Source organism: Lycium ferocissimum, chromosome 9 (assembly GCF_029784015.1).
Source record: "Lycium ferocissimum isolate CSIRO_LF1 chromosome 9, AGI_CSIRO_Lferr_CH_V1, whole genome shotgun sequence".
Classification (NCBI taxonomy): domain Eukaryota; kingdom Viridiplantae; phylum Streptophyta; class Magnoliopsida; order Solanales; family Solanaceae; genus Lycium; species Lycium ferocissimum.
This window is the reverse complement of record NC_081350.1, coordinates 63983506-64008125: the sequence shown is the minus strand read 5'-3', so window position 1 is coordinate 64008125 and position 24620 is coordinate 63983506. Positions and strand designations below refer to the sequence as shown.

Below are 24620 nucleotides of genomic sequence, written 5' to 3'. Positions count from 1 at the left end.
CCCACTAGGAGTTAGTGTGGGTTCCAGTCATGACGGGTTGGGTCGTGACAGCGATAGTTTTTAGTCAATTTCTGTAAGTAAGATAAAATGTGCCCCACTTTAGCAAACATAAGAGATTAAAATGTTTCAAGTTATATTTGAAGGACAAAAGTTTAACCCAAAAAATAAAGGATAATTTTGGCTAAAAACTTGATTATCTTTCATTGTCGTCTTTTGGTTCTTTCTCGTCAACATTTCAAACCATTCAAGAATGGTCATCCTTCTAATCAGGCAAAGGTTCAGTGAATTCTTGATGGCCATTATGCATTTCCTGATCTTTTCGATGTTGTTTTTGACCAGACACAGAAAGGGAAATAAACGACGACAACTAGGGCTAGTTTCCTCTTCCAAATTGATGTGGGAACATTATTCCCCTCTTGAAATCTTGAATTTTATTAACCAGTTACTTAGATGTTGCAATTGTTGATCATTTCCACCCAAATATTATCTCTTTATGAATATGGGGAGCCCACGAGGATTGCATGAACAAAGATTGGTAGCTGTGGCCATTGATAAAAATAAAGGAAGCCAATATGCACTTAATGGGCTATTGAAAATGTACTTGAAAAGGGCCAAAAGGTCACGTTAATCCATGTTCCTCAAACTACATCAGCACCACAATCCCCAACATCATGTCACAATGGTATAGGTAAAATATTAAACCTCGCTTATTTAGCTTTATCGATTATCACCATTTCTTGACAGTTACGTTGCTTTTGTAATAATGTTATTTATTTGTGTTCTTGTTTTTCCTTCATGTTTTTGGTTTTTCTTTTATTTTGCAGTAGGAGGCAATGATCTATCAATCGGACAAGATTCAAACAACCAATGTACAGATCTGTTTCTTCCTTTTCGCGTCTTTTGTTCTTTCAAAGAAGTGAGAAAATCAATTTATTTCCTGGTCCTGACTTCCTTAATGTTATTATATATCCAACGACAATAAGATTTTCAAATATGAAATAAAAAATTATGACATTCTTTAACACAAATTTTCAGGTAGCTTATGAGCTAATCGTAGTTGAAGGTAACATTGCAAAGTCTCTCATTGACCCATGTTTCACTATATAGAGTTCAAAATTTGATACTTGGTTGTCCATCAAAAAATGGGATTTCAAGGTACTATTTTTTTAAATCTATGCAAAAGTATGTTAGAATTACTAAAATTTAGCTGCGATTGAATTGAGTCTCACTATAATGACAGACTTTTCACTAAAAGTGATGTTGCAAATAATGTACTGAAAAGGGCACCAAGCTTTTGCAATATTTACATAGTTTCCAAAGGGAAAATCAATTCTGTAAGAATGGCTTCTCACCCATTGATACGGAGATCCTCAATTCCTAGCATACAAATTCCACAACGCAATTCCAACTTTGATGCAGCTAATTTAATGTAAGTGTAAATTATAAACATGAGCTTAGTCATAGTGACATCTACACATATTTATATGCACGGGTTTTTCAGATTCACATTTATATGTCACTTCTTGATTAACTTTATAGGTTTTAACTTGTAGTTTGGGGCTAGTGATACACGTAGTGAGTGAGCATTTGTATTTTGCTTTTTCGCATATTATTTTGCTTAAGCTATGCTTCTTGTCATTGTGCAACAGATCTAGTGTTGATTTAATAGCTGAGTGAATATGAATTTTAATAACATGAGAATCGAGAAATTAAGGCTGTAACATTTCATCCACTATAATATTGATTGAATGACCTTAAAACTATAATTTTTGTTAGAAAAGAGAACCTGTTAGAGTCAATTATGTAATTTGACGACTAGATCTTTTTAAAATTTTTGTCGCAAGAAGTCATGAAAATCCAGGTTAAATGTAATAGAGAGCTCTAAGTGCCTACAAGGAACTCAAAGACTTAACTACACTCCAATCTTCCCATATTTCATGTATCTAGGATTGCTAGTCTTGACAAGTTTACATCCTTAATCATCATAACCAAAGGGTGTCCATAGTTGGATGTACTTTTCAAGAAGATAACCACATTTAGTACATGACATTTTCCATGTTAATGGAAACAGGTCGCCGTTTCCAAGGCTTAGTACATCAACGAACAAGACACCGGATGCGCATTATGTGGCAAAAGCTAATCATCCATTTTCAGGTTCTGATAGAATGAGCACTGTTTGTGAGTTCCTGGATTGCTATGAGAATTTAGGATGTGAAGTTCATCCTCATCGTCCTTCAATATCTTTGAATTGCATCGACAGAAGAAGTGGAGAGCCTACAAGTTCCACTAGACCAAGGTTGTCAGGTTTTAGTCCTACAAGGTTGGTTGATCATCTCGACTCCAGAAATGACTTGCTACTATCCGAACAGAAATGTGAAGAAAATTCGTTGTCCTCGGATAAAATTGTAAGCTTCGAACTTCTTCCAGCTCTGTTAAGTGTGATTAAAATATTTTCCTAGAGAGTAAAATTCTATAAGAAAAAACTAAAATTAGAAGTATCTGACAGTAACAGATCATTGGGGGCAAAGAGTTGGTGATTATCATGAATGAGGAAAACGAAACTAAGGTTTATATATTGGTGAAAGCTAGTCGTCTCCTCATCGGATGGTTGAATGGTTGAGATAAACATGGAGATCATTAGTTCAAATATGTTGCAGTTGAAATTAGTTGGATTGGATCTAGAAGTAACCAAATCTTAAGTTGCATACAATTAGCAAATTTGTGATAAGACCTATGTTAGTCGGACTCTCCAAAAATGTTGCCGCACCCGTGTCGGATTCTCCAAAAATGCACTACTTTTGGAAAATCCCACACATACCCGTCGATATTTTTGAAGAGTCCGAGCAACATAGGATAAGACACTTAGCATTGGAGAGGAGGATTCTGCTTCTCCTCTATGTTTCTCGGACTTCCTAAAGAAAGGAGAAAACAATCTCTTATGTTTGGGGGTATCTTCAAAGTGGTCCCGTAAATATACCCTAAGCAATTTTATTCCTCTAGGTTTGGCAAAAGTTAGAACTTTTGGTATCTGTCAAATATTTTAACAAACTCTGATTGTTAGATTACATGGGAACTGCTATTTTTTTTTACCAGAAGCTCTCATGAAAATAAAACTGTAACACCAAAAATTTCACCAAACACCAGAAATACATTAAAAAGTGGTAGCAAAAATTCTACCTTTATATGTTGTACCAAACTCCAGAAAATAGACCAAACAGAGCAGAAATTATACCTCATATGTGAGTTCATATTATATCCCAACGAATTTCATGCATGAAGAGGGAAGATTATGTTATGGTTGTTGTATCACTAGTTGTGTCCTTTCAGGCAAACCCTAAGAAGCTGTTATTGTTGTGAAGCTTATGGATAAACAATACTTCTACTTTATGTGTTAAAGATGGGAGGAGTTGGAAGAGTGACATAATTTGTAGGTTAACATATGAGCATCCTCGCCAAGTTGACTTGTGGCCATAACATGTAGGTTAACCTATGGGCTTCCTCACCAAGTTGACTTGCCAATATTAAAGATTAGATTGTTTTGGTAGGTAATTATGCTAAAAGAAATAGTTAGCTTGAGCCATCCATGATGGATTTGTCGTTCAAAGTCCTCAGGATGGGTGGAACCTAGTTCGTAGTGTGATATGCTTCAACATTGTAAGGTGGAGCCACCATGATAGGTGGGCTTTGATGGTCCTTTGGCAGCCACTAGTGATCGAATATTCCTTCTGCTTCCTAGCAATTCGATGTTCCTACTCTCTAGCAACACAAAGCTTGTTCTACACCATGGGTTTCACTCATGAGATATTTCAGGTGGATAGAGAATTCTCCTATTTTCCAATATTGCCATTACTGCCCTCGTGAAAGTTCGGGCCATGTCTCAGTCCCACTATGGTATCATCCGAAAAGGCTAGCTAAGCATCGTTGGCTTGATCAGTTAACGACATTTTAATGTGCTAAGTTATTTGGTGTATCATCGTGTTGATTTGATACATAATTGATAATTGTGGTCAAAATTTCTTGAGGTGGAGTAAAAACCCCTTCATTAGAAGGGCGTAACATGCTAGCATTACCAAGTGGAGTTGAGGCAGCAAATTTCAACCAAATCACTTTTATGTGACGCTAACTCGAACTTACATTTCTTATTAAGGATCAGCATTCCATTACTTGGAAGATAAGTTCGTACGCTAAGCAAAATTGTGTTTAGCAGAAGTAAAGCTTTAAGGATTCGTACTTGAGCACCCCACTGAGCGTGCTATAAAATTGCAAGTAAAATTAGTTAAACAAGGCAATTCTCAACCATGTAGGAGATCCTTTCTACTTCATCACTATCACTAGACGGGGTTGTAGAAGACTGAAGGGAGATCAAGAACCAAGATTTATGTTGCCAGTGGCTTAGTCTAGGAGAGGAAAGCTTTCCTTGTGACATGCTTAGCGAGAAGGTTTGAGAAAAGGGTTACACTGCAGGATCCAATATCTTCTTAGACAACAAAAATATGGGTAATAAAGGCATGGATCAAAGTGACTTCCCTGGGAGAGCCAACATTTCTATTCAGATTTCCCAAAGAGTTTGAGGCTGGTCATGTCCTTGGAAAGGGTGAAGATGGATGGATGACAATTTTCTTAGACTCCATAAATGGTCTGAGGTTATAGCTCTGGATTTACAAAGAAAAAGAGATAGTTCTAGGGTGGTGATTGTAACAGGCTTGTAATTACATCTTTAGTGTAACGAGATTTTCAGAAATATTGGGAATGTTGGGAAGGAGGGGGGCTTTTTGGAGCAGACTGCAGTTAAAGCGATGTATCAAAGGTTAGAATTCTGGTGTGGAAAGGGGGAGAATATTGGTGTAAATGGTGGGAGAGAGGGGGATGAGGGGGGGGGGGTCTAAAAAAATATGGGGTTGGGTGAACACCACAAAATAGCCCTAAAATTTTGATAAGAGGGAAAAGAGGATAGCAAAACGAGAAAGCGAGAAAGAGGGGTGGAAAATCTTGCACACTAGATATCTCAGGATTCATCCATCGGAAACTATGGCTATCAGATCGATAGTGAATAAAGGAAAGAAAATCGATGTGTGTTTTGAGAAATTGAGAGAGTAAGAGAGAAATAGAGAGAGAGAGAGAGAGAGAGAGAGAGAGAGAAGTTTTAAATTCCCCTGGATTAGTGAACAAAATTGGAGAAAGCATTTAGCCCAGCTCACTTATAAATTTGGACCGGTTCAATGTTCTAACGAGAACCAATCCGGTCGATATAAAAACAGCATAAAACATCACACACTTGGAGAATATGACAAGGATTTCTCCCGACAAAGAACCCAAAGCATAAGGCTTCAGATAATCTTTTTACCGCACAAAAGAATCCGCACCTCTCGATGTGCATAATGCGAAAAAATAATGAAGTGCAGATGGAGAGAGAAAGGGTGCAACCTAAAGCTGCCATGTCTGGTGACCTCACATACCAGAAAGTTGATGCTACAATGTCACACTTTAATTTCCGATAGGGCATGATGGGCACCCGACCCTTACTTAGGGCCGAGCGAACCCGCTGACCCTCGTCATACTCATGATCATACTGGGCCCGCAAAACAAGACATAAGTACATAATGAAATTTTTTTTTTCTTTTCCGAAAACAAACATGCCTTTCATTTTTGTCAAATCAAACAAAACTAGCATCGTATGGAATCTGTAAACATATGAAGTTCGTAACATAATGCACAACAATACATCGGCTTACATAGCCGCTTACAAAACTGACATATCATACACACGACACTGTCTGCAAAGTCTCTACCATAATCCCAGATACCATACAAAAGCGCTCTGACTCGGCAGCGCTCCGGAGGAAATGGAGCTCGCCAATCCAGCTGGAACATCTTCTCGCTAGCATCACTTACTCATCTACAGCGTACTGCCGCGGCATGAAACGCGAAAATTTCCCCGAAGAAAGGGGGTTAGTACGGAATATGTACTGAGTATGCAAAGCAGAAAGTACAGAAAACGAAGTCATAACCGAAGCCAGGAATACAGAAAGCGCACAATAGCTAGAATACCAAGGTGATTGTATCTGAAATGCAAATCGTACATACGGGGTACCGAAGACAAATATAATAATAAGAATGCCAATATGTTTACTCCCGAACCCCAAATTTCGCATATCAATGTCATGAATCATATCCCGCCCACAATGGGACTGAGTGACACAAGTAAATGATCATCATATACATACCGTAGCGCATCATAACATCATGATCGATCATATGAGATGCCATTAACCGATGTGAGATTCACATAAACCAGTGTGGAATTTGCCTCACCACTGGTTCTAATACCAACTGATCACAATCCAGATTGTCAAAATCACATATCATATGCACACATATCGTGTCCCGGCCCTCTAGTGAGGGACTCGGCAAATAAGATCATCTCATCATATTATCACATACACACATACCGCGGCCAGGAACCCAGCGGTAATATCACATACACACATACCTAATATCACATACACACCAGCGGTAATACACACGGCACAGGAACCCAGCGGTAATATCACATACACACATACCGCGGCCAGGAACCCAGCGGTAATATCACATACACACATACTGCGGCCAGGAACCCAGCGGTAATATCACATACACACATACCGCGGCCACATACCAACTTCCATATTTCCATGAATTTCATCCATTTCCACTTACTACAACATGCACAAACACCTATTAAACATGTAAAGATGATTAAATCTTACCTTCCACTTAATTCCTTCCTCGGCTAGAATTGGCAATTTACGACAACAAGCGGTTCTCTTGTTCCAACAACTACTCCACGTTGACGAGGACCTTCCAATTGATATGAAAGCTTGAAGAAAAAAAATTTTCATGATCACTCCATAGGAGCTTATTCGGCCATAGCTATTAGTCGATCTCTCTTTTTTTCTCTCTCAAAATTTCTTGAATTTTCTAGGATGAAAAATGATGAATTGCCTTGTTTGGTCATCCATATATATATATATATATATATATATATATATGGCCTATGACAAGTCATGCCTCTCTTTCCCCCCCCCCTTTTTTTTTTGTTTTTCTTTTTTCCAATTTTCTAGAAATTTCTCAAGTCTCAAAATTTTTATGAATTACTTGTCTTGCCTTGTCATCTTTGTCCATGTGCATACTTAATGAAAAATATAAGATGAACACATGTGCCATTCCATGGCTTAAAATTATTGGCCAACTTTAGGTGGGGCCACGGCCACTTGGCCATTTTTGGCTACTTTATGAAATAATCTTCCAACTTTTATTCTCTAATTTTCCTTATTCCAATTTTGCCCTTAATACTCCATACCACTAAAAGATGAACATGCAACTTGCGCATTAAAATAAAATCAACAAAACCGGAAATTAAAAGTCTTGTCCATAACTTGTCGCAACCAACTCAAAATATTTCAAAGTGCAAAGTATGGGGTATAACATACAAAGACCACTCCTGATGGAAATTAAGATAATAGGTTGGCACACCCCTACAAGGAGTATGACGGGCTCCGACCCGTAGGCCGGGAACCACCTGACTTATCCGTTACTTTGAACATTATAAACCATAACTCAAAGAACAACTTTTTCTCAAAAAGTCCCAACAAGAAATATCCGATCATTCGCACTTAGATGTCTCTATGCGGACCGACAAGGTCGCCACAATATAAGGTATATCATAAAGCTGACAAGGCTAACAATAAAGTATCACCGACCAAAACAATGCCAACATGACCATATACTATGCTTACATACCCCACTATGTCTACGAGCCTCTAAGAGTGTATTTATGAGTATGTAAATCGTCTTATAATCTCCCTTTACTCAACTTGCAAATTCTAGGCGCATTATCTGGGACGTTTCTTTGTCTTCACTAAAAGTCTTTTTATGTAAGACTGGAAGCAATAACATAAGTGGGACGGAAAAATAGATAGAGTAAAGGTAACTTGGCAGCTGAGAACATACAATATGCCATGCATGAATCTTAAAAATCATATATAAGTAAGCACATATGTGTATATGTATATCATATAAGTATTAGTCTTTGCGGAACGTAGATCTTTGATCCATATATGTTATTGACAAAGAATGTACGACCCGATCCATAAATATAATATGTTAGTGCCGAGGAACGTACGGCTCGATCCATAAATATAATATGTTAGTGCCGAGGAACGTACGGCCCGATCCATAATATAATATGTTAGTGCCGAGGAACGTACGGCCGGATCCATAAATATAATATGTTAGTGCTGAGGAACGTATGGCCCGATCCATAAATATAATATGTACATAATGTAAATAGCATGCATGGGAGCTCATATGGAAGCTACAACTTTATCGGAGTGACGTAAGGTCGGTAACCTCCGATTTATATTATGGAATTCATGTCGAATCCAAAGAAATAACTTAACAATGATGAACATAATAATATACCAAGAATCAATCAAATAACTAACACATTAAGAGTTGAGCTACATGACACAAGAATGGAGTGATTTTATTATGGAATGCTCATATTCATACTCTAGTTGGATTCGTGCCAAGGAAAGAGAGAACTTTACCTATACCTTACATACCTTATCCGTCAAGCCACCACTCAAAGGATCCATTACTTACATCTCTCTGCCCTTCACCCAAACCTATATATCGAGAAATACATCTTTAATCATACTTTCATTTTATTTCCATCAACTTATAAGCACTAATTATTGAAGACTAATTTGGGTTACGAAAATTTGGGCGTTCGTTTCCCCTATATTCTTTACCTCCTCCAAATACCAAAACAACTCCCAAACAATACCAAAAACATCAACAACAATATCATCAAGATTCTACAAGATAAATATGTATAATTACATCCAAAACTTTCTTCAACTTCAATCCACAAGGCAACAATACCAACACCACAATCCATAGCTTTTATTCTCGTAAATATCCTTAAATCAATATTAATAAAGAGAAATTCATACCTTATCTTTGCTAGAATAGGAATATCTTCAATATTTACTTTGATTCCAAGCCAATTTCAATGCAAAACGAAACTATAAGCGCGACTATACGTTGTCCGGACCTCGATTAATACTTCGTAACTTGAAATCTCTCAAAATCCTCACTTTTATGTTATATGTAAGCTCTCATATGTTTCTGAATTTTTTGGGGAATTATTATGACAAAAAAAAGAGGGGTTTTAACCCTTACATAGTGTGCCAAAGTCGGTGGCACTGTAGCAGCACGCCCTGCTCTGCCCGCCTAACTTGTAATGTCCATAATTCTGTACTCCGATGTCGTATCGATGATAGGTTTGTTGCGTTGGAAACTAGACTCGACGAAATTCAATTTAGGCTTTCGAAACACCTTAAAACTCCCAATATACCTGGAGATATACCCCTCCAAAGTTGACCCAAAATTCTGTCCAAAATTCTTCCAACGTTTTTCAAATTTTCGACAAACTTATTTTCTTTGATTTGCTTGGTCCCGGAATCTTCCAAAACTCCCCATACATGATATTTATCCTTTATTATACTTTATAATGGTTATGTTCTTGTGTTTCAAGATTGTCCTTCCCGGTTACGACTTACGAGATAATAATTCATCCTTTACTTCATTGTTACGTACTTCCCATGGCTTGTACCTTCCAAAACTTCATAGGACGTCTCCGATACTCCATTACTACGGTGAAGTACGTGGCATGATCATGCTCTGAAAGTGTGGGGTGTAACATAGGGCTCGAAATCAGTAGTAAGGCAACACATATTTGATTTCTACGACCAAGGGGAGTTTTAGTCCTGTTAACTATGAATGTCTTTTTGGCATTTGCACCTACTTATTCAAGTTAGAAGGTGAGACCCTATTGTCGATGGGGCTAATAGAGAAGTCTTGTTCCGAACTACGAAGGGACAAACTCTCAGTTTCTAGCTTCAAAATTATTGTAGTATCTTCTTAAGCTGGTTGTTTGGGGCAGAAAAGTCCATTCCCGACTCTAATGTCTTGGACAGGGTAAACAGGTTATCAATGTTCTTTCAGTTGATGATTCTCTTCCTTTGTGTTATATAGAAGTGGAGAGAAATATTTCCAAATGGGCAAAAAGAAGTACATTAATTTCGAGAAGTTTCTGGGGGTGTCTTCTGAAGGAATGGATGGGAGAGAAACTGATCACTTGAATAGTACTGATAAAGATGTTAGAGGGGATGTAGAGTTGAAGAAACAATAAGTGGCAAAGACTAAGAAGTTAGCCATGGAGACTAAATGGGGGTACGATTGGAGAAATAAGGAGGCAAGTATAGAGCGTAAGGGGGCTGGTGGGTGTAAAGGGGAAATTCGGAAAGAAATTTGATGGATTTTAGAATCATTAGTTGGAACGCCAGAGGGATGAATGAACCCAACAAAAGCTTCATTTAAGTAGGCTTTAGCATTATTAAAAAATAGGAATTAGCGATAGATAAACTCTGTAGCTAAACAGTAAAGTCTGCCGCTAATCCTACTTAGTGATGGATTAACAAAAAAATTATTAGCTACAAGCATTTTAGCTACGAACTAGAAACGTGTCCATAGCTTGCTTAAGTTTTTTTTTTTCTTTTTTTTTTTTTGTAGGGTAGGGAAATGGGGACGGATGTAATATGTATTCAAGAGAGAAAAATAAAGACTTTGATGGATTATATTATAAGGAATGTGTGGGGTAGGAGATAGGTGAAATGTAATTTATTTCATCCCCAGGGAATGTGGGAGGAATATTAGTTCTTTGGGGTAATAGGAAGTTGGAGAGTGTGGAGGTTTATAAGTGTCACACCCTGATCTTATTAGGGTGTGATGGGCACCCGACCCTTACTTAGGGCCGAGCGAACCCTCAGACTCTTACTGCATACAGAATCACGCCAAACTTTTCAAACCAAATGAGATAAAATACATAGCAAAATTTTTCGGAAATATTCTTTCTCGTAGCCTTCAAATCGAACAAATTTATAATCATACAAAATTCAATACATAACACGGACCGACATATCGGCTGACGAAGCCACTTACAGACCGACAACCAATACCCACGACGCTATCTGCAAAGTCTTTAACATACATCCAGAAATCATAACAAACAAACTCTGACTTGGCAGCCCTCCGGGAGAATGGAGCTTGCCATCTCTGCTGGAACACCTTCTATAATAACTTCAGCTCATCTGGGAGTACCTGCGTGGCATGAAACGCAGCCCCCGAAGACAGGGGGTCAGTACGAAAAATGTACTGAGCATGTAAGGCATGCAATACAGAAAACAGAACCATAACTGAAACAAACAGGACTAAAAGATAAATACATTAGTCAAAATACCAGACGCTTATTTTTAAGACACAAATCGACATACTGTCTCATAGATCGAAGGAGTACGGAAGGTAAGTGAGTCAACAGTACTAAAATGCTTATTTTACAATTACAGATCGCATGTCCGAAGAGGTGCAGAAAATACAGAGCGCACCGGTGATGTCACACGTCAGACGGAGGGCAGAACGTACAGAATGTTTAGACGAGGTCATATATCGGACGGAATACCGAACGTACAGAATGCTCAGATGAGGTCATATATCGGACGCAGACGTACAAAGCTATATCGAACAGACCCATAGTCGAGTCGGACGTACGTAGGGGCGTGTAATCGGACGAGATATACCGGACAGATTGTGGTCGAACCGAAAATACGGAGGCATAATAGACGAGCCTTATCAAAATCGAAGTGCGGGAGTAAGACATACGAGTCATTATCGAATCGAAGTACGTAAAATGCATATCTTATCCGAATATCAAAATGCATACTTTCGGATCACAAATTATGCATAACGGACCATATATTATCATATACATATGCTAATAACGGATCCCGCCCTCCGGTGAGGGACGCGGTATGTAACCCGGCCCTCTAGTACGGGACGCGGTGAACGTACGTAACATATGCCATCCTGGCCGCCGTCCCCATATCATCATATCATAAGCATAAACGAACCCGCCCGCCTATGAGGACGCGGTGAACCATGCGGGGAACTCGCACGATAACGTAACCCGGCCCGGACGCGGTGGACAAACACGTAGGCATGCGCACGATAACGGATCCCGGCCCGGACGCGGTGAACGTATACATTGAGCCTTGCGCGAGCGGCAGTCGTGAGAAACCATATGCACATAAATCCGGACTCGATGAATACGTACACTTACCGACATTCGAAGGCTCAGAAACGAATTTCGGGTTCTTCCAAATTAATATCGGGAAGTTATGAGCGTTTGAAATACAGAAACCTCTTCGGACTTTTTAAGCGATCCGAGATCGTACGTGAAGAACATTAGGGCTTACAGAGCACACTCATATCAGAATACTCGGATCAGAAGACTCATATCCAGTACTCATAGCCGAATACTTATACCGAATACTTATATCGAAATGCCCGTATCGAATACTTACATCGGACGCTTGTATCGAATACTCATGTCGAGTTATCATGTTGGAATGTTTATACCGAATACCTAACTCGAAATACTTATATCGAATATTTATATCGGAATATTCATATCAAAATACTTATATCGGAGTATTTATCGGAATGATCAAATCGAGTACTCGTATCGAACACTTATATCAAAATTCTTATGTCGAGAATGCATACGAATCATAACAATCTCGGAACCATAACCAAAAGTTTCCTTTAATTCTTTTAAATAGGCCAAATAGAGCAATGTAATTAGGTCTCGGGACATGTGGGCCCACCTCGGATCAAGTTGAGGTGACGTACATAAATTACGAATTTTAGGCTCTATGGAGCCGCTTGTGAAGGTCTTAGGGTAGTTCGGTTCCATTTATGAAAGTTATAGATGTTTAAGTTATTTTTCCGATAAAATGTAGAATGTTTAATTCAATTGTGTTGAATGAAAAAGGGCCAAATTCAAACTCGGATTTCTAAGAGTAGAATCGTCCCCGAGACTTGTAATCAAGCCTATTACAACTAGGACATGCCAAAAAGAAGGGGTAAGCCTTACATACCTTATTTGTCTCTTACGCTTCTCCAAATTCAAATCCCGTTTCCTCCAAAATCTACAATTGGTCATATTTACCAAATATTAATCACAAAGCTTTAAGAATTCAATCTTAAACCAATACTTGTCTACAGAAATTTGGGCAGCATTTCCCCTGTTAATGCGCCATCCCCGAGAATTTTAACTCGGCCAACAATACAACAACAAACCCGAGAATTAAACTCGGCCACAATATCAACAATTATTCCAATAAATCCAACAATTAATTCAAGACATATTCTAACATTAGTAATCTTCCTCTCTACATAGTTCATCAACATACCATTCACTACATATCTCAAGCTAATTCCAATGCTCATACATTCATTACTAACTCAAGATCAACCAAACACCATTCAAAAGCATTTTGTATCATTCTACAACATATACAAATTTTCCACCAAGACCATAATCCATCCGAAACCTCCAATTTTCAACATAACTATTCACAACACATTTTTATCTTCCAATTTCACTCACAACAACAACAATTTGCATCTTACTACATCATTCTCATAATTACATAAACTATAATGAAATCACATACTTTCCAATAACAACTTAACAACAATTTCCTCATGCCAACTAGAACCATTAACCTTCCATTTTCATCACAAGGCTACAACAACACAATTAACATGCTAAATACAACAATTTCATATCCTCCCCAACATATAGTACCACACGGCCATATACATATATATACCCACCTTGCAAACTTCCATATTTCCATAGTTTCTACTCATTTCTATATACTACAACACAAACAAACCTTCATAACACAATAAAAACATAAAATTCTTACCTTTTCCAATAAATTCTCCTTTCCACCAAAGTCACTTTCTTGCCAAAATAATTATACCACTTTGTAGAGAATCTTGAATTGAGTAGGAATGCAAGAAAATTATAATTTTTGGATCAAAGTTGAAGGCTTGGAAATTTTTCTTTTTTTTTTCTCCTCTTTCTCTCTATGGCCGTGAGCCTCTCTCTTCTTTCTCTCTTCTCTTGTTTTGTTTTCTTGAATTAGAAAATGAATTCATTCATATATATATACATAAGTCTCCAAGCATGTGAGGGGCACATGCCCCTCTCTAGAAATTTCTTTAATTTAATTAAAAAGATGACTTGTTAGTCATCATTTTTCATCCTTCATTCATTCTCCTTTTTTTTTTTTTTTTTTTTTTTTGTCACATGGCCAATATGGCCCTTTTGGAGCCTTCAAGAAACTTGTGTAAAATTACCATTTTACCCCTCAACTTTTCTCAATATTACCATTTTGCCCCTGGCCTTTCACATTATTTCCACGGCTCATTTTGCGAATTTTTCTTTTTACCCTTGGCCTTTCTCAATATTTCAATACCACCAATGTTCATAAATAATATTCCTAACAACTCGTACATTAAAATAATTCTTGAAAATGATCTTGTCCTTAACTTGCCACGACTTTCTCGAATTATCCGAATGTATGAAATACGGGATATAACATCCTCCCCCCCTTTAGAACATTCGTCCTCGAATGTTTAACTGATTTTATGAGGTCTTGTAGCACTTCGGAGGTCCCGTTTGTGGTCGTTCTTCTCTTTATGCCCATTCCTTATCCTTTACCTTATTCTCCTTGGCCTTTACACAAATCCTCAGTTTATGTCATAGGTTTCCCTTTTTGATCTAATATATATATAGTCTCCCCCCTTTAAGGGTTCTTTATATACCAACAGTTCTTCTTTTCAACTCTGTGCACAACATAGCAAAATTTCTTACCATAAGTTTTCCCTTCACTTTCTGTCGATACCCTCACATATGAGATATCATACATGTTCATATACATATACACATATAATTAGTATCAACTAACCCACAAAATACTTCCAGACACTATTCAAGCCTATCCAAATTCCAGAGCCGTGACGTACTTTCTGTCTTCTCTAATCTAGCCCGTTGCGCGTTACGTGGCCTTTTATGGTTTCCAACCATCTCGTATATTCTAATTTCACTTAGGCTATTCTGGTTTTTCATTTGTCCTTTGCAGCTAAATCTTTGAAATTTCTCGCATACTTCCCAGGGGGTCACCCATCCTGAAATTGCTCCCACCTGAGCACGCTTAACCTCGAAACTTTGGTGGAATTCGGTGCCTTAATGCTAGTATAATCACGTCCACTTTCTCGTACGACCTTTATTACACAATCTGGAACAAGTCAAAGTTTTACAGATTCCGAGGCATATTCGTAACACATCCTTTTGTATAATTACTATTTTACCCTTTTTAGTCTTCCATATCACCTTCACAAATTCTTATCATTTGAAATCTGTACACGGCAAATGCCAACAATACCTTACAAAGCATATGGCTATATATCACATCCTAGCCATCCCGAACTTTACGTTTTCGATATGAAAACAAATATATCCGGACTTACTCTTAACCCTTTCCATATCGCCACTTGCTTCCTTCCGTCGTATGTAAGGCTTACATATGGAATTTCATTCTCCTATGACTTGGCTCTATCGCACGATCTAAGACGGAAAAGAAGGTCAACAATCCCTAGATGCCCGTAGCCTCACTTGTTTATAAATGTGGCGCGCTTCACACCATAAACAAGACTCTACTAGACACGACTTTGCGGACACCCCTAGGACGGACACACTCGATACCACTTTGTCACACCCTGATCTTATTAGGGTGTGATGGGCACCCGACCCTTACTTAGGGCCGAGCGAACCCTCAGACTCTTACTGCATACAGCATCACGCCAAACTTTTTAAACCAAATGAGATAAAATACATAGCAAATTTTTTTTGAGGAAATATTCTTTCTCGTAGCCTTCAAATCGAACAAATTTATAATCATACAAAATTCAATACATAACACGGACCGACATATCGGTGACGAAGCCACTTACGGACCGACAACCAATACCCACGACGCCGTACGCAAAGTCTCTAACATACATCCGTAAATCATAACAAACAAACTCTGACTTGGCGACCCTCGGAGAATGGAGCTTGCCATCTCTGTTTGGAACACCTTCTATAATAACTTCAAGCTCATATGGGGTACATGCGTGGCATGAAACGCAGCCCCCGAAGACGAGGGGGTCGATACGGAAAATATGTACGAGCATGTAAGGCATGCAATACGTAAAACGAACCATAATCGAAACAAACGGACTAAAAGATAAATACATTAGTCAAAATACCGTACGCTTATTTTTCGTGACACAAATCGACATACTTGTCTCATATATCGAAGGAGTACGTAAGGTAAGTGAGTCAACCGTACTAAAATGCTTATTTTACAATTACGGATCGCATGTCCGAAGAGGTGCGTAAAATATAGCGCACCGGTGATGTCACACGTGATGTCACACGTCGAAGTTACGAGAGGACGAACGTACAGAATGTTTAGACGAGGTCATATATCGGACGGAATACGAACGTACGTATATGCTCGGATGAGGTCATATATCGGACGCGACGTACGAGCCGTATCGAACGGATTCGTAATCGAGTCGTACGTACGAGATATATCGGACGATTCGTATGGTCGTAACCGAAATACGGAGGCATAATAGACGAGCCTTATCAAAATCGAAGTGCGGAGTAAGACATACGAGTCATTATCGAATCGAAGTACGTAAAAATGCATATCTTATCCGTAATATCAAAATGCATACTTTCATATCACAAATTATGCATAACGGACCATATATTATCATATACATATGCTAATAACAGATCCCGCCCTCCGTGAGGGACGCGGTAACCCCGATCTAGTACGGGACGCGGTGAACGTACGGGACATATGCCATCCTCGGCCGCCGTCCCCATATCATCATATCATAAGCATAAACAGAACCCGGCCCGCCTATGAGGGACGCGGTGAACCATGCAGGGGAACTCGCACGATAACAGAACCTGGCCCGGGACGCAGTGGACAAACACAGAGGCATGCGCACGATAACAGATCCTGGCCCGGGACGCAGTGAACAGATACATTGAGCCTTGCACGAGCAGAGTCGAGAAACCATATGCACATAAATCCGGACTCGATGAATACGTACACTTACCGACATTCGAAGGCTCGAAACGAATTTCGGTTCTTCCAAATTAATATCGGGAAGTTATGAGCGTTTGAAATACAGAAACCTCTTCGGACTTTTTAAGCGATCCGAGATCGTACGTGAAGAACATTAGGGCTTACAGAGCACACTCATATCAGAATACTCGGATCAGAAGACTCATATCCAGGTACTCATAGCCGAATACTTATACCGAATACTTATATCGAAATGCCCGTATCAGAATACTTACATCAGACGCTTGTATCAGAATACTCATGTCAGAGTTATCATGTTGGAATGTTTATACCAGAATACCTAACTCAGAATACTTATATCAGAATATTTATATTGGAATATTCATATCAAAATACTTATATCGGAGTATTTATCAGAATGATCAAATCAGAGTACTCGTATCGAACAACTTATATCAAAATTCTTATGTCGAGAGAATGCATACGAATCATAACAATCTCGGAACCATAACCAAAAGTTTCCCTTTAATTACTTGTACGTAAATAGGCCAAATAGAGCAATGTAATTAGGTCTCGGGACATGTGGGCCCACCTCGGATCAAGTTGAGGTGACGTACATAAATTACGAATTTTAGGCTCTATGGAGCCGCTTGTGAAGGTCTTAGGGTAGTTCGGTTCCATTTATGAAAGTTATAAATGTTTAAGTTATTTTTCCGATAAAATATAGAATGTTTAATTCAATTGTGTTGAATGAAAAAGGGCCAAATTCAAACTCGGATTGTTATATCCCGCATTTTCAAAGCATGAGCGTGACACGTGCTTCCTCAAAAAAAAAAAAATTGAATTGACAATCATGTTGTTGCTACATAATTTAAACTCAAGTTGATAGTGTTGTATCCCGTATTTTTGAACGTCGAATTATTTGTAAGCTGAGGTGGGGCCCACACATCGAGATTTTTTTGGAACATCTGAAAATTCATATGAATCACATATGTGAAGTTAAACACAACTTACGAAGGACCCTTGGGCTAAATCAAAGTAGAAGCCCTCCAAACGAATATTTTTAAGAAATTGTTTTCGGGTGACCTGACTTCGAGGGGCAAAAATAGTATTATAAGTTTGGAATTTGGAAAAATATCAAGACATATAAGTTGTAGATAATTGAATTAGCTTTCCAACCATAGGTCGTGGGATCCAAGGTGACGTCTGGACAAGGAGATATGAACATTTTAAGTCTAAAAGGTCAGTGGGCTAGGCCCAACTCGGGCCCAACCGGGTTAGGCCAATGACCCATGTTATATAAGTGATATTTTAGCACTTCCCTCCTAATTTTCAGACCTGGAACAACCAGAAAATTATGGAGATAGAGAGAAAAAAAGCCTTGGAGAAGGAAAATCAATTTTGACCAAAATCCGAGCCCCGAATCTCGAAGCCCATGAAGGGAAAAGTGTTGTCTGTTGCGTTGTCTTCAATTTGAGTTAAAAATCAACCAAGGAGGAGGGTGATAACGTGGTGGCTGAATTCTTAAGGTATGGATAAGTCTCCTTTTCATTGCTAACAAGTTTATTTAAAGTTTTAACGGATTAGAACGGGAAAAATAGCGATATAAATTCGTCCGTTGGTATTGTGATGTAAAGGAAAGAAGAATGGTTAAGTTGGCATGAGAATCTATTGTTAAGTTGTTGTAGGAAATTATATGATTTTATTCTAGTTTTATGTAATTATGAAAATGAATTGCTAAGGTGCAAATTATGGTTGTCGCTAATGAATTTGGGAGATGAAAACGTGTTATGAATATTTATGTCGAAGAATGGAGGTTTCGGATGAATTATGGCTTTGGTGGAATTTTTGTATATTTAGCAAATAATTTGTAAGAGGACATGAAATACTTCCGAATTGTGTTGGAATGATCTTGATTAGCAAAAGAATATGAAAACATTGATATTGGTTTGGAAATGCGAAGTTAGATTGGAAGTTGATATGTTATATAGAAAAGAGGACAATATATGTTAGAATGCGTTTCAATTCGATCACTGATGTTATTGGTATTGTTGTTGGTTGGGTTGTTGTTATTTGGAGCCGAGATAGAATCTAATGTCTCGGGGATGTTATATGTATAGGAATATAAGTGAATTTATTTGAAAGATTAAGACAAGTATTGATTAAGATTGAATTCTTAAAGCTTTATGATTAATATTTGGTAAATATGACCAATTGTAGATTTTGGAGGAAACGGGATTTGAATCTGGAGAAGCGTAAGAGACAAACAAGGTATGTAAGGCTTACCCCTTCTTTCTTTGGCATGTCCTAGTTGTAATAGGCTTGATTACAAGTCTCGGGGACGATTCTACTCTTAGAAATCCGAGTTTGAATTTGGCCCTTTTTCATTCAACACAATTGAATTAAACATTCTACATTTTATCGGAAAAATAACTTAAACATCTATAACTTTCATAAATGGAACCGAACTACCCTAAGACCTTCACAAGCGGCTCCATAGAGCCTAAAATTCGTAATTTATGTACGTCACCTCAACTTGATCCGAGGTGGGCCCACATGTCCCGAGACCTAATTACATTGCTCTATTTGGCCTATTTACGTACGGTAATTAAAGGGAAACTTTTGGTTATGGTTCCGAGATTGTTATGATTCGTATGCATTCTGACATAAGAATTTTCATATAAGTGTTCTGATACGAGTACTCTGATTTGATCATTCTGATAAATACTCCGATATAAGTATTTTGATATGAATATTCCGATATAAATATTCTGATATAAGTATTCTGAGTTAGGTATTCTGGTATAAGCATTCCAACATGATAACTCTGACATGAGTATTATGATACAAGCGTCTGATGTAAGTATTCTGATACGGGCATTTCGATATAAGTATTCCGGTATAAGTATTCGGCTATGAGTACCGGATATGAGTCTTCTGATCCGAGTATTCTGATATGAGTGTGCTCTGTAAGCCCTAATGTTCTTCACGTACGATCTCGGATCGCTTAAAAAGTCCGAAGAGGTTTCTGTATTTCAAACGCTCATAACTTCCCGATATTAATTTGGAAGAACCCGAAATTCGTTTCTGAGCCTTCGAATGTCGGTAAGTGTACGTATTCATCGAGTCTGGATTTATGTGCATATGGTTTCTCACGACTCTGCTCGTGCAAGGCTCAATGTATCTGTTCACTGCGTCCCGGGCCAGGATCTGTTATCGTGCGCATGCCTCTGTGTCTGTCCACTGCGTCCCGGGCCAGGTTCTGTTATCGTGCGAGTTCCCCTGCATGGTTCACCGCGTCCCTCATAGGCGGCCGGGTTCTGTTTATGCTTATGATATGATGATATGGGGACAGCGGCCAGGATGGCATATGTTACGTACGTTCACCGCGTCCCGTACTAGAGGGCCGGGTTACGTACCGCGTCCCTCACCGGAGGGCGGGATACTTTATTAGCATATGTATATGATAATATATGGTCTGTTATGCATAATTTGTGATCTGAAAGTATGCATTTTGATATTCTGGATAAGATATGCATTTTCTGTACTTCTGATTCTGATAATGACTCTGTATGTCTTACTCCTGCACTTCTGATTTTGATAAGGCTCTGTCTATTATGCCTCTGTATTTTCGGTTCTGACCACGAATCTGTCCGGTATATCTCTATGCATGTACGCTCTGATTACGAATCTGTCCGACACAGCTCTGTACGTCTGACTCTGATTACGGGTCTGTTCGATATAGCTACGTACGTACGCGTCCGATATATGACCTCATCGAGCATTACGTACGTTCGGTATTCCGTCCGATATATGACCTCGTACGAACATTACGTACGTTCGCCCTCCGTCGACGTGTGACATCACCGGTGCGCTCTTATTTTCTGCACCTCTTCGGACATGCGATCCGTAATTGTAAAATAAGCATTTTAGTACTGCGGTTGACTCACTTACCTTCGTACTCCTTCGATATATGAGACGGTATGTCGATTTGTGTACGAAAAATAAGCGTATGGTATTTTGACTAATGTATTTATCTTTTAGTCCTGTTTGTTTCAGTTATGGTTCTGTTTTTACGTATTGCATGCCTTACATGCTCAGTACATTTTCCGTACTGACCCCTGTCTTCGGGGGCTGCGTTTCATGCCACGCAGGTACTCCCAGATGAGCTGAAGTTATTATAGAAGGTGTTCCAGCAGAGATGGCAAGCTCCATTCTCCCGGAGGGTCGCCAAGTCGAGTTTGTTTGTTATGATTTACGGATGTATGTTAGAGACTTTGCGAACGGCGTCGTGGGTATTGGTTGTCGGTACGTAAGTGGCTTCGTCGGCCGATATGTCGGTCCGTGTTATGTATTGAATTTTGTATGATTATAAATTTGTTCGATTTGAAGGCTACGAGAAAGAATATTTCCGAAAAATTTTGCTATGTATTTTATCTCATTTGGTTTAAAAAGTTTGGCGTGATTACTTTGTATGCGGAAGAGTCTGAGGGTTCGCTCGGCCCTAAGTAAGGGTCGAGTGCCCATCACACTCTAATAAGATCAGGGTGTGACAAAGTGGTATCTGAGCAGGTCTGTCCTAGGGGTTGTCTCCAAAGTCGTGTCCGGTAGAGTCCTGTTTATGGTGTGAAGCGCGCCACATTTATAAACGGAGGCTACGGGGCATCTAGGGATTGTTGACCTTCTTTACGTCATAGATCGTGCGATAGAGCCAAGTCATAGGAGAATGAAATTCCATATGTAAGCCTTACATACGACGGAAGAAGTCAAGTGACGATATGGAAAGGTCACAAGGGTAAGTCTGGATATATTTGTTCTGTTACCTAAAACGAAAAGTTACGGGATGGGGAATGTGATATATAGTCGTATGCTCTTAAGGTATTGTTGGTATATCTTGCGTACGGATTTCGAATGATAAGAATTTGTAAAGGTGATATTGAAGACCGAAAAGGGTAAAATAGTAATTGTACGAGAAAGGACGTATTACGAATATGTCTCGGAATACGAAAAATCTTGACTTGCTCCAGTTATGTAGTAAAGGTCATACGAGGAAGTGGACGTGATTATATCGGCGTTAAGGCACCGAATTCCACCAAAGTTTCGAGGTTAAGCGTGCTCGGTGGGAGTAATTTCGGGATGGGTGACCCCACAGGAAGTATGCAAGAAATTCCAAAGATTAGTACGTAAAAGACAAATGAAAAACCGAATGGCCTAAGTGAAATTAGAATATACGAGATGGTTGGAGACCATAAAAGGCCACGTAGTATGCGACGGGCCGACTAGAGAAAAGACGAAAGTACGTCACGACTCGGAATTTGGATAGGGTTGAATAGTGTCGGAAGTATTTTGTGGGTTAGTTGATACTAATTATATGTATATGTATATGAATGCGTATGATATCTCATCTATGATTGTATTAGCGGACACGTGTGTCCTAACGTAAAAGGAAAAACTTATGATAAGAAATCTTGCTATGTTGTTTCACGAGTGGGCCGTCTCGGCGGCCGGTGTCGTGATATATGAAAGACATTAACCTTAACGGAATTTAAGGGACAAACGAAAGACATGGTACGGATATTACAAAGTAGATTGACACTAGTTCCATCACTAGCTAAGGCCAATGTTCTAGCACAACGATGTTCGGGAATAGAAAGAAAGCGAGTACGCAAAGGGGACGATTTGTGATAACGTTCGGAAAATTTTGAAGGAAAGAAAGAGACCTCCCCGAAGTGTGATGAAACCCCATAAAGTCAGTTGAACATTCGAGGACGAATGTTCTAAAGGGGGGGAGGATGTTATATCCCGCATTTTCAAAGCATGAGCGTGACACGTGCTTCCTAAAAAAAAAAAAATTGAATTGACAATCATGTTGTTGCTACATAATTTAAACTCAAGTTGATAGTGTTGTATCCCGTATTTTTGAACGTCGGATTATTTGTAAGCTGAGGTGGGGCCCACACATCGATTTTTTTTTGGAACATGTGACAAGTCATATGAATCACATATGTGAAGTTAAACACAACTCATGAAGGACCCTTGGGCCAAATCAAAGTAGAAGCCCTCCAAACGAATATTTTTAAGAAAATGTTTTCGGGTGACCTGACTTCGAGGGGCAAAAATGGTATTATAAGTTTGGAATTTGGAAAAATACCAAGAAATAGAAGTTGTAGATAATTGCATTCGCTTTCCAACCATAGGTCGTGGGTTCCCAGTTGACGTCGGTACAAGGAGATATGAACGTTTTAAGGTCGAAAGGTCAGTGGGCTAGGCCCAACTCGGGCCCAACCGGGTTAGGCCCATGACCCATGTTATATAAGTGATATTTTAGCACTTCCCTCCTCATTTTCAGACCTGGAACAACCAGAAAATTCTGGAGATAGAGAGAAAAAAAGCCTTGGAGAAGAAAAATCAATTTTGACCAAAATCCGAGCCCCGAATCCCGAAGCCCATGAAGGGAAAAGTGTTGTACGTTGCGTTGTCTTCAATTTGAGTTAAAAATCAACCAAGGAGGAGGGTGATAACGTGGTGGCTGAATTCTTAAGGTATGGATAAGGCTCCTTTTCATTGCTAACAAGTTTATTTAAAGTTTTAACGGATTAGAACGGGAAAAATAGCGATATAAATTCGTCCGTTGGTATTGTGATGTAAAGGAAAGAAGAATGGTTAAGTTGGCATGAGAATCTATTGTTAAGTTGTTGTAGGAAATTATATGATTTTATTCTAGTTTTATGTAATTATGAAAATGAATTGCTAAGGTGCAAATTATGGTTGTCGCTAATGAATTTGGGAGATGAAAACGTGTTATGAATATTTATGTCGAAGAATGGAGGTTTCGGATGAATTATGGCTTTGGTGGAATTTTTGTATATTTAGCAAATAATTTGTAAGAGGACATGAAATACTTCCGAATTGTGTTGGAATGATCTTGATTAGCAAAAGAATATGAAAACATTGATATTGGTTTGGAAATGCGAAGTTAGATTGGAAGTTGATATGTTATATAGAAAAGAGGACAATATATGTTAGAATGCGTTTCAATTCGATCGATGTTATTGGTATTGTTGTTGGTTGGGTTGTTGATATTTGGAGCCGAGTTAAGTCTCGGGGATGTTATATGTATAGGGGAGATGAATATAAGTGAATTTATTTGAAAGATTAAGACAAGTATTGATTAAGATTGAATTCTTAAAGCTTTATGATTAATATTTGGTAAATGTGACCAATTGTAGATTTTGGAGGAAACGGGATTTGAATTTGGAGAAGCGTAAGAGACAAATAAGGTATGTAAGGCTTACCCCTTCTTTCTTTGGCATGTCCTAGTTGTAATAGGCTTGATTACAAGTCTCGGGGACGATTCTACTCTTAGAAATCCGAGTTTGAATTTGGCCCTTTTTCATTCAACACAATTGAATTAAACATTCTACATTTTATCGGAAAAATAACTTAAACATCTATAACTTTCATAAATGGAACCGAACTACCCTAAGACCTTCACAAGCGGCTCCATAGAGC

General features: G+C 38.7%; 1 long non-coding RNA gene across 2 annotated transcripts in view; it reads left to right on the top strand.

Moving 5' to 3' along the window:
* The first annotated feature begins 254 nt into the window (after positions 1 to 254).
* The window catches only part of LOC132029435 (uncharacterized), a 33849-nt gene continuing 9483 nt past the window's right edge, over positions 255 to 24620 (top strand). Inside the window, exons 1-5 of one of the 2 annotated variants that reach the window (XR_009407804.1) lie at positions 256 to 688; positions 825 to 879; positions 1048 to 1155; positions 1241 to 1429; positions 2261 to 2573. This is a non-coding gene — a long non-coding RNA (uncharacterized LOC132029435). Of the gene's footprint in view, positions 689 to 824; positions 880 to 1047; positions 1156 to 1240; positions 1430 to 2260; positions 2574 to 24620 lie in introns of those variants that run through there. The other variant, XR_009407805.1, reaches the window with a different exon arrangement.